General features: G+C 42.5%; 1 pseudogene; it reads right to left on the bottom strand.

Moving 5' to 3' along the window:
- Positions 1 to 2,659: 2,659 nt before the first annotated feature.
- Positions 2,660 to 3,711, bottom strand: LOC108526389 (pleckstrin homology domain-containing family B member 2-like; annotated as a pseudogene).
- Between the last annotated feature and the right edge of the window lie 8,371 nt (positions 3,712 to 12,082).

Here is a 12,082-nt window from a genome sequence, read left to right as displayed (position 1 = left end):
GGGTACCCAAGCTTCAGTCCACATCTTCCCCAGTTCAGCCAGAAGCAGCCATGGGGCACAGGGAGACGTCTGCTTCAAGAGCATTTCAGCAGCGAAAGTCAATACTCTCTGGTTCCTGTAATTCCCTCCCAGTAATTCCAAGTCCAAAATTACCACCAGTGCAACATGAAAACTGTTCATAGTTTTAAGTAAAGTGTACATACAGCTTTAATAACGATTATAATCTGAACAAAGCCATTCTTATTATACAGGATGGAAAATCCTCCAAGCAACATTTTAAACCATGGACACTAGAGTTGTCATACATTGCATCTATCCAGAGATGACAGATAAACACACATCCTTCCAGCTAGGAACAGACACTCTCATGTCACCAAGTTCCCTAGGATTGGCGATAAAAACAGACTTGTGGTCACCGCTCGGTTTCTCTGGCGTCTGGTTTCATATGGAATCCTATGTAATTTGGCCTCAGAGGGAAGTGGCTGAGCAGCAAAGCAAGACAGCATGTATGTAACTAGTCGGGTAAAATAATACGTCTGTGGTACCTGGAACATATGTTAGGGAAAACAGGACCATATGGAGCGTGGGGCAGAGATATTCACTCAGCTAAACTGCCTTTGTAAAATCACATGTTTAAAGCATGCAGGACAGAAAACCAGAATAATTCAGAGCTTGAAAACATGAAATAACAGAAACGTGAATATTCGAAATACATACTTCATAATATTGGAAATAAGAGCATTGGACAGAAAGGCAAGACTGGGTTTTCCAGAGACACACATTTTGGGGCTCAAAATTTCATGTTCTAAGCTTCTCTATCACGTAGGGATCAAGAACAAAAGCAAGGCTGGGGTCCTGGCCAGACTGAGTGGTACCTTGAGCCAGTCCGTGTGTCCTGAGGGCCCCTGGGCCCCATTTCCCATCCATAATCCGAGTTTGCTCAGCTATGGTCTGTCCTGGTACTCGGTGGACAGCCACAGGGCCCCACTCCTGTGGGCCTTCAGAGGGACAGGAGAGAGCAATCCCCCCACAGTCCAACCCCCCAGAAGGCTGAAATGGAAACGCTCTAACTAAGGCTCTCCTTGCACTCCCCCGCCTTTCTTTAAATATTACTCTCTCAACAAGTAGAAAAATAGGCTATAAGGAGGCTTAGGCAGCAATGCAAAACTCAGGCAGACACACACTCAAATAGCTCTCTCTGAATAAAGCGAATCTGCCTCCACACGCTTGTTTGTTATTGTTCTGGCTTCTCCAAGTTTTAAAGGATAAAACCCTAAAGCTCAGAAGCTCAAATCAATTCCTAATGTGGGATATGTTTTCCAAATATGGCTACCAAAACCATACAAGAATAACCTGAGAATAAGAAGCTAGGGGCCAGGCGCAGTGGCTCACGCCTGTAATCCCAACACTTTGGGAGCCCAAGGAGGGTGGGTCATGAGGTCAGGAGTTCAAGACCATCCTGGCCAAGATGGTGAAACCCCATCTCTACTAAAAAAAAAAAAAAAAAAAAAAAATACAAAACAAATTAGCCAGGCATGGTGGCACATGCCTGTAATCCCAGCTACTCGGGAGGCTGAGGCAGAGAATTGCTTGAACCCGGGAGGCAGAGGTTGCAGTGAGCCTAGATCGTGCCACTGCACTCAAGCCTGGGTGACAGAGCGAGACTCAGTCTCAAAAAAAAAAAGAAAAGAAAAAAAAAAAGAAATTAAAAAAGGAAGCTAGGGTTAGGAAGATTTCTGAAGCATCGTTTTTCAAAGGCGGGCTGCACCCTGTCATCCTGAGGAGTTACCTTGCTGGGGACCTGTGGAGCCCCAGAAGGCAGATCAGGGGGCTCTCACACCACAGCCTCGGAGAACTAACCGGAAGCTTACCAATCTACAACTCCTAAGGTAATGTGCAACCAGTTCTGGTCTGTGGTTTGAAAACCTTAAATGGAAAGGAGCTATAGATTTTCTTGCCACAATCACTCATGACTCATACAACACTATATTACTGGCATAACATGAAAACAAATTATCCTTTAAGCACTACACCTAACTCTAAAAAGAAAATCCCTTTCAAAACAGGTATGCTCAAATAAAGTATTCTGAGACTTCGGGAAGGGCAGTCCTAGAATGAACCAGTGCCCTGAAGAGCCCATGTTTGAACAAAATAGCACAGTTCTGGCCGGGCACGGTGGCTCACGCCTGTAATCCCAGTACTTTGGGAGGCTGAGGTGGGCAGATTACAAGGTCAGGAAATCAAGACCATCCCGGTCAACATGGTGAAACCCCATCTCTACTAAAAATACGAAAATTAGCCAGGCGTGGTGGCACGTGCCTGTAATCCCAGCTACTCGGGAGGCTGAGGCAGGAGAATCACTTGATCCCTGGAGGCAGAGGTTGCAGTGAGCTGAGATTGCACCACTGCACTCCAGCCTGGGCGACAGAGCGAGACTCCATCTCAAAAAAAAAAAAAAAAAAAAGAAAAGAAAAAATACCACAGTTCAAACCTTTCTCTGTTGTACTTATGTGGATTAGTTACAATTATGATGTCACTACTTTCAAAGGAACGATTAAAATTATTGTTAAAAACATTTGTCACAAACAGAAATGCCCTGTAAATCATATTACTGCACACTGGGTTATCAGAAGCTATGCACATCAAGATCTTACAGCCTCTAGAAGACCCAGAACAGAGACCCTAAGGCCATGACCATAGCCACTCCCACCAACATGCCCAGTGCCAGGTCACTGTCATTGTCTGGATATCACTCTTGAATGATGACTTGGTTAGCAGGCTGCTGTCCATCAAGTCCTGCATAGGAGTCCTGGCAGGGCACAGCATACGCCTGTCCATTAGCAGCATAGACAGTTTGAGTTCCTGGCGGGCACACACCACTGTATGGCTCACGGCCATATTCCTCATGGCCGGAGCAGCATAGGTCATGTGTGGTGGAGGGGAGGAAACCACGGGTGTCTCATGAGTCATGACAGTGGAGCCCACATAGGCTGTGTTTGTCCTGGAATCTTGGAGTATAAATTTCCAGGCCAAGCAATCACCTGTGTTTTCTACATAAAGACTAATCACTTTCCCATCTCACCTAACAATCTGCAGCATGCAGTCTTTTTCCATATATATAAAATATATCAATATATATTTTAATAAGATATATTATATAATATTTTAAATAATTACATTATCAATTATATACATTATATTTAAGTATAATTATATAATGCATAAATATATTTATTTAAAGTTATACATATATATTATATATATATATATACTATTAGTACTATAATAGTTTTTTTGAGACAAGAGTCTCATTCTGTCACCCAGGCTGGAGTGGGCAGTGGCATGGATCTCAGCTCACTGGCAACCCCCACCTCCCAGGTTCTCAAGCAATTCTTCTGCCTCAGCCTCCCGAGTAACTGGGATTATAGGTGTGCACCACCATGACTGGCTAAATTTTGTATTTTTAGGAGAGACAAGGTTTCACCACGTTGGCCATGCTGGTCTCAAACTCCTGACCTCAAGTGATCTGCCTGTCTCGACCTCCCAAAGTGCTGGGATTACAGACATGAGCCACTGCTCCTGGCAGTATGCAGTCTTTTGACTTTCCATCCAGAGGCTGACTATCCTGACATTCCTGCCCGGTGGGGATGCTGAGGCATTCCACTTGCATGTGGACCTTATCCTCAACACTCTGCCGAGTCTGCTCATCATAACAGGTCAGGTGCCATCTGACCACAGGTCAAACCAATTCTTATTCCAGAGCTTCAATATAGCACTGTGTCACAGCAACCAGCCACTCTTCACACCATCTCTTCACCCGCCAGCCAGAGTGGAGAATGCAAAGACGCTACTGGGGTTCCTCAATGTCTATTCTTCTAATGCAATACTGCATTTGGTTTGTGAATATTTGATCTAGAATTTTTACATCTATATCCATAAGTAAAATCAGCCTATAGTTTTACTTTTGAAATATCTTTATTGGCTTTTATAAAATGTAATGCTAGCTTTCAGAAAATGAATTGGAAAACAGGAAAATAATGTGTTTCATAAGATAATTTGGGGTGCTTTTCATCTACTTCTAAAGAATGATCATTCAACTCCTTTGAGCCAAGGAGACCTTGAAAAATTTAATGAAACCTTTGGACTTGAGCCCTAGAAAATAGTATGTGCTCACTTAAGCTTAATTTAGCATACAATTTACAGGAGTTCTTCAGATTTTACTCTGCATTACAACCCTGGCCAATTAGAATGAGAATGAAATGACATGTTTATTTTTCCATTTTCTCACTAAACCATAAGGATCATAAGGAGAGGGACTGAGTTTGTCTTAGTCACCATCCAGCACTTAATGTAGTAGGCACTGTTTAGAATCTTGATGTGGTTTCACATAATCCTTCCAGCAACCTTTCAAGACAGGTTTATTGGCAAAGTCACCTAACATAAACCACCTTGTAAACAGCTTTCTTTCCAATTATCAGAATGCCCCTGAGCTGGTTGAAACCATAGGCATTAAACATAAATGGGCTAATGCACCTTGAAAATAATGTAGAAGTTTGAATAGAAACGCACTTACCAGCTTATAACTATCTGAATATGAATGAACTTTCTTTTTTTAATTCCTGTGGTAGGAATTTCAGGCCCCAATGCCTGGACCCAATAGTAAGAATCAGGACCACATCTCCACAGCCTCTAGGAAGAACCTGTGTGCATCTCTTCAGGCCAGCTCGCAATGTATCCAGGCATACAGAATTCTGCACCTTCCCTATGTCGTGTCTCTGTTGAGATGCCCCTGAAGAAATGCTGTTCTTCTAACTGGATGAACAGAGCCAATGTACTACAATAAAAATATATATATTTAGTCTTAGTCCACAGTTCCTGACACATGAGCTTCTAAGACCCATAGAATCTCTGACACAACTAAGAGTGGTTTTTTGGACCTAAAGACAGAAATGTCATTCAACCCAGCAATCCCATTACTGGGTATATAACCAAAGGAACATAAATAGTTCTGTTATAAAGACACATGCACACATATGTTCATTGCAGCACTGTTCACAATAGCAAAGCTATGGAATCAACCTAAATGCCCATCAGTGACAGACCGAGTAAAGAAAATGTGGCACATGTACACCATGGAATACTATGCAGCCATAAAAAAGAATGAGATCATGTTCTTTACAGGAACATGGATGGAGCTGGTGGCCATTATCCTTAGCAAACTAACCCAGGAACAGAAAACTAAATACCACGTATCCTCACTTATAAGTTACAGCTAAATCATGCAAACACATGGATACATAGAGGGGAAAAATACACACTTGGGCTTATTAGTTGGAGGGTGGGAGGAGGGAGAGGATCAGGAAAAATAACTAACGGATACTAGGCTTAATACCTGGGTGATGAAATAATCTGTACACCAAGCCCCATGACACAAGTTTACCTATGTAACACACCTGCCCTTGTACCCCTGAACTTAAAATAAAAGTTAAGGGCTGGGCACTCAAGCCTGTAATGCCAGAACTTTGGGAGGACAAGGTGGGTGGGTCACTTGGGGCCAGGATTTCGAGACCAGCCTGGCCAACATGACGAAACCCCGTCTCTACTAAAACTACAAAAATTGGCTGGGTGTGTTGGCACACAGCTGTAGTCCCAGCTACTCAGGAGGCTGAGGCACGAGAATCGCTTGAACCTGGGAGGCGGAAGTTGCAGTGAACCCAGGTTGCGCCCCTGCATTCCAGTCTGGGCGAGAGAGTGAGACTCCATCTCAAACAACAACAAAAATAAATAAATAAATAAACAATTTTTTTAAAAAAAAAAAGAATGTCTTTCTATATGTTAATGAGATGACTGGTGACTAAGGGTTCCTAGATAGCCTCAGGATGGGAGCTCTTTGCCAGAAAGCCCAACGTATGATTACAGGATTGGAACTTTCAGTTTCACACCCTGATCTTCAGGGAGAAGAGAGAGCCAGAGATTGAGTTCAATCACCAATGGCCAAAGATTTAATCCATCATTCCTAAAAACTCCTAAACAAGGGGCTTCAGGGAACTTTGAGGTTAGTGAACTCATGGAGGTGCTGGGGGAATAGGGCACCCGTTCCCTGTAGCTTGCCCTGTGTGTCTCTTCATTTGGCTATTCTGAGTTGTATCCTTTATAACAAACCAGTAAATGTAAGTAAAGGGTTTTCCTACATTTTTCCAGCACATTCTCAAACATGAGGAGAAGGGCATGGAAACCCCTGATTTATAACCAATCAGAACCAAAGTGCAGGTGCAACCCAGGACATGTGATTGGCATTTGAAGTGAGGCCAGTTTTGTGGGACTGAGCCGTTAACTACGGGCCTGCACTAACTCCAGGTAATTATTATCAGACTTGAATGGAATTGTAGATCACCCAGTTGTTGTCCGAAGAACTAGAGAACTGCTTAATGTGAGGGGAAGAGAAACCCACACACATTTGGTATCAAAAGTTTGTGAGTAAACACACTTTAGGCACCAGTGAGCTGCTGGAACAGTGCCCCCTCCATTTCCCCAGGTCACTAATGAAGTGGAGGAAAACTACAGCCTCTTTCTCCCTTCTGTCTTTTTTCTGGCTAAAGAAGACTGGAAGCAGCATCTGAATTTGTTTTTGTTTTACTCATATCCCATGCAGCTAGCTTATCTGTGCAAAGGCCCCATGCACTTAGAAGAAAAACATCTTGCTTTACCCTCCACCCGTGGAACTAGAAATTTTGCTTTTAATCCAGCTAGTGCAGTAGATTTTACACTACCTATTTTTCAAATAATAACATTGAAACTTAACATTAATTGGTCCAAGTTCACACAACATTGCAGTATCAGGGCCCAATGTGGAAGCCTGCTACAGCGGTTACTGCTTCAGGGGACCACCACTGCATCACCCCATATACAAGGTGTTCAGTCATTCTCACCACACGCATATCTTTTTCTAAATCCACCCACATTGGAGAAGTTTCTCTGGTTCAATAATTTCATTGAGGCAGCGATGGCTCAACCCAGGAAGTCACACCGGAGTGGGGAAGAAGCGACAGAAACCCAAGAGTAGGAATCCTTCTCCCAAGCACACAGTGAGAACTAGGTTGGCAAAAGCTGAGTGTCATTAAGCTTTTAGTCTCCCACATGTGTCTTATCAGGCCCCACAACAATTCTCTGTGGAACGTTAAGGAAGAAAAGATTACTTGATAAATAGTTGTGTCTTCGCCTTCCCTAATCTCATTTACCTACCTCCAAAAACATGTTTCATTCTGACTGGGCAAGTCTTGGCCTAGACATTCAGTGATCTCAGACCTCCAGACTTATCAAACTGCTTTGGGATTAAGCTTGGTCGTTCTTGCCAATTACAGATTCCTTTCTCTGTTAAAACAGCCCTCTAGCTCAGAAGGGAATTTCAACACCATCCCGGGACTTCCCCTTTGCGCAGGTCTAGGAGCACTCAGCAAGATGATTGGTTCAGTAACTCAGTAACTGTGATTGTGACAATGAGTTTTCAGTGTGAATCTTTTCTAAAGGAGTAGAATTCCGAGGCACCTGTTAGGAAGCGTGCTTGGACTTGTGAATCTCCAAGACAGGCACTCATTTTCTCATCTAGGCCTCTTGTGCAACTGGCCTCATTTTTTAAATTAACATGTTAGTTTTTTCCCCACACCAATAGTTTCTACTCTTCCTAGAAAATGTGATGCTAACACAGAAAAACAATGGCAGACTTAAGTCCGTGGAAGATATTACCTAGCTGATTAGTAGTAATAATAGTAGCAAACACTTAGGTAGCACTTACTGCCCATCAGGTACTGTTTTAAGTTCTTTCTATATATTAACTCTTTTCATCAGCACAGCAACCCTATGAGGTAGGTCTAGTGTTATTCCTACTTTACACATGGGAAAACTGCACCACAGAGAGGTTAAGTAAATTATCCAGCTATTAAGTGGTAGACTTGAAATCAGAGTCTTTACCCTTAATTACTACACAATTTTGCTTCTAATAGAATGTACTTCTCAATAAGCTTCTGTAAGGGCAATGGTCTCAGGCTTCAGTAGAAACCACAATTCAGACCTCAGGAGCCTACCATTCTCCAGCAGACATGGCATGCCCCAAACATACACACGAAAGCATGAAAAAGGCTTTTGGTCAACTACTGATTTCTGGACATCTTTGCAGTTGTCTTTTTGTGAGAAAAAAAAAAAAAGATGGAGAAAATGAGTATGCATGCTTGCAGCAAGACACTAATTTTGAAAAATTATGGGAAAAAGTGTGATTTTGTTAAAGAAATGTAGTTGGCTATTTTCCGAAGATTTATAGAAAGTCAAAACAAGCCAGGCACGGTGGCTCACACCTGTAATCCTAGCACTTTGGGAGACTGAAGCAGCAGGATCCCTTGAGGCTAATTGTTCAAGGCCTGCCTGGGCAACATGGTGAGATCCCATTTCTACCAAAAAAAAAAAAAGCCAGGTATGGTAGCATGTGCCTGTAGTCCCAGTTGCTTGTGAGGCTGATGCAAGAGGATTGTGTGAGTCCCAACTCAGGAGTTCAAAGTCACAGTAAGCTATGATCACACCCCTGCTCTCCAGTCTGGGCAACACAGTGAGATCCTGTCTCTGAAAGAAAAAAAAGAGAAGAGAAGAAAAACCACCTAAATCTCTTCTTAAAAATATCTAATGTCCTTTAATAACAGAAAGATAATTTGTAATTTGTGCATCATGTATTTTTTATGAAAACAGTGTCCTTAGCATTGTTTCATCACAAATACAAACATAAAATAACAATAACAAAAAATACCCTACACAAATTTCAAACCATATGGGAGACTTACCTAAAAACAAGTAGAGAGATTGTTTTTCCTGCCCTAACTCTCTAACCTAGGATTCCTAACATACAGGGAGAAATGGGTGGCTAAACTGTCTATTAGACTACTACTTTGGAGGCACTGGAGTACAATTTGTTGTTGTTGTTGTTGTATTTTTTCACTATGATATGCACCATATGTATCCGAGTACTTACAATACAAACAATTTAAACACTAATTATTAGTGAAGACTTATTAAAGCCACCACCATTTGTGACTAAATTCTGGGCCGAGGAATATAGATGGAAAAGATATACTACTTGTAGACTTGGGCCGTAAGGAGTTCCCAGATGGGATTCTCGCTCCATTCATCCGTTCCCTGGATGATGCTGAGGTGCAGGTAGTAGCTTGCTGGGACTACCATGACAAAATATCACTGACTTGGGGGGGCTTAAAGAACAGAAATGTACTTTCTCACAGTTCTGGAGGCTGGAAGCCCATCACCGAGGTGCTGGCAGGTTTGATTTCTCCTAAAGCCTCTCTCACTGGCAGGCAGACAGCTGCCCTCTCGCCATGTGCTCACATGGGCTTTCCTCTCTGTGTGCACATCCCTGGTGTCTCTTAATATCTCCAAATTTCCTCTTCTTCTTATAAGAACATCAGTCACATTAGATTAGGGCCCATCCTAGCAGCTTCATTTTAATTTAATCACATATTTAGAGGCCCTGTTTCCAGCTATGGTCACATTCTGAGGAACTGCGGGTTAGAGTTTCAACATATGAATCTGGGGAAGATACAATTCAGTGCATAACAGTGACCTGGAAGCCAAAATATGGAACCACAAGATGAAAGGATCCTGGGTCCTCAAATCGCCCCTTGGAAGAGAGAAGCCTAGAAGATTTCTCAACTAGGAACAAGAGCATCAGACTTTTAATGAGCAACCCAGGAACTTTTAATTTTGTTAAACAACTTATAGTTTGGGATTATTTATAATAGAATCCTCCACTGACCAAATGAAAGAGAGCTCAACCATCCCCTGCTGAGTGTATCTAATTAAATCAGGTTTTAATACACTGGCTTCCGGTGAGAAGAAAGAGTACAAATGAAGAGAGAGAATTCTAGACCTGCAGTTTCTGAAATTGATTTGGTGAAACTGACCGTGGACATTAGATTCTGTAATGAACTAGTACATTAATTAATGCTAAGTGGTATGATTGATCTGAATTACGTTTTATTTTAGTGCAATGAATAGTTTGGGCTCTTATCAGTACCTGAAAAAAAATTCAGAATTAACACATCTGAATTGGTTCATTTGCAGTTGTTTGGTAAATCGAGCTAGTCCCATATTCTTGGGTAAGCATATTTCTGGAGAGAAAAGAAAGAAAAGAAAAGCTCCATATTCTGACAGCTTTATGATCTCTATGAGGTCAGTTGAAGTGTGACTACCAGAAGCAGAGGCCCGCCAGCACCCACTATTCTTCTGTTCAGAGACAGTACATTAGGATTTGAAGGGAAGAAAAAAGGAATTGGAAAGGCAGCCTCTTGGCAGCTTAAATTTCCTAGGCTGCTGAAAGGGGAATCCTCTACAGTGAGCAGTGAGATGCTGAAAAAAGATGGGGTACGGGCCGGTGTTGTTCACGAGTAGCCCACGGAGGGGAAGGACCTTAAGTTATGTGGAAGGTGAAGAATGCTTCTGAATAGAGCGTGGGGTCTGTAGTGGATCCATGGAGGTTCATCAAAGCTTCCTGGTGCTGGAGACAGACAGCCCCTGCTTCAGTTGGTCCCCCTGTCCCCAGCCTCACTAAACTGTTCCCCTCTTCAAGTCTTTCCTGTCTTGGACAAGGAGATTTACCTAATCTTCAGGGATGAAAAAACTGCTTCGCTTTGGCCACCTATTCTTCTCAGTGTTTTGCATCTTCCACCTGGCTGTTAGCTTTTGAAACTAAAAGCCAAGAGTTTGATTCTTATTTCTGGGGTTCTGCTATGACAACTCTTCATTGAGGCAACAGAGCTTGGTTTCTGTCTGCCCAGCAGCAGGAGGTTCAAGGCATAACAGTGAATATCACACACACCAAAACCTCTCTCAATATATCAAAGCAGATTCCTGCCAAACATCAAAATAAAGAGCCGGAAAATTTTTTACCCCTTTTATATTTGTTTTTGGGGAAATAACAACCAAAGAAACTGCACATTATCTAAGGAAACATTTACAGACAAATGCAATCTCTCCTCTTATGGGAATCCCTGGCACAAAATCCAACGACTGATGTGGTCACGCTGCGTTGGACAGAGGCTGCGGCTATCGGGTGAAATAGAACTCCTCACAGAGATCAAACAAGGTTTGTGGGTTACCAGACACTGGTGTCCTCTTACAGACAAAGTGCGGTCTTGTCAGATGACATTCCAAAGGCACATGTCATCTTGGGTGTTCAGGTTGAAGCCTCCATTGTAGAGAAGTCTCCTGTTTAGATGACAAAACAGTATCAAGCACAGCTTGGAAATTCTACATTTGCCATCCTGGCCAACATGGTGAGACCCATCTCTACTAAAAATACAAAACTTAGCCAGGCATGGTAGCATGTGCCTGTAATCCTAGCTACTCGGGAGGCTGAGGCACGAGAATTGCTTGAACCCAGGAGGCAGAGGTAGCAGTGAGCCAAGATAGCATCACTGTACTCCAGCCAGGACGACAGAGACTCCATCTCAAAAAAAAAAAAAAAAAAAAAGAGGCTGGGCACAATGGCTCACGTCTGTAATGCCAGCACTTTGGGAGGCTGAGGCAGGTGGATCACTCGAGGTTGGGAGTTTGAGACCAGTCTGACCAACATGGAGAAACCCTGTCTCTACTAAAAATACAAAATTAGCCGGGTGTGGTGTTGCGTGCCTGTAATCCCAACTACTCAGGAGGCTGAGGCAGGAGAATCACTTGAACCTGGGAGGCAGAGGTTGCTGTGAGCTGAGATCGCACCATTGCATTCCAGCCTGGGCAACAAAAGCGAAACACCATCTCAAAAAAAAAAGAAAATAAAATAAATTCTACATTTGATATAGAATTAAACCATTAGCCAATTCAGAGTGGCTTATTTCCCTCTGTTTTATAGAAAATTGACCTAGATAAAAGTCAAACTCATGGTTTGTGTTTAAATAATTAAAAACTTGAAATGATGTACAAGTAGCAGTAACTGACCAAGCTTCAAGAACAAAATAGCCTAAAATGCTCTTATTTTAAGACAATTTGGGCCAGGTATGGTGGCTCACTCCTGTAATCCCAACAGTTTGGGAGG

The sequence above is a fragment of the Rhinopithecus bieti genome, unplaced genomic scaffold (assembly GCF_001698545.2).
Source record: "Rhinopithecus bieti isolate Rb0 unplaced genomic scaffold, ASM169854v2 scaffold_2554, whole genome shotgun sequence".
NCBI lineage: Eukaryota > Metazoa > Chordata > Mammalia > Primates > Cercopithecidae > Rhinopithecus > Rhinopithecus bieti.
Note: the sequence above shows the minus strand (reverse complement) of the source record. Positions and strands in the feature narration are given on the sequence as shown.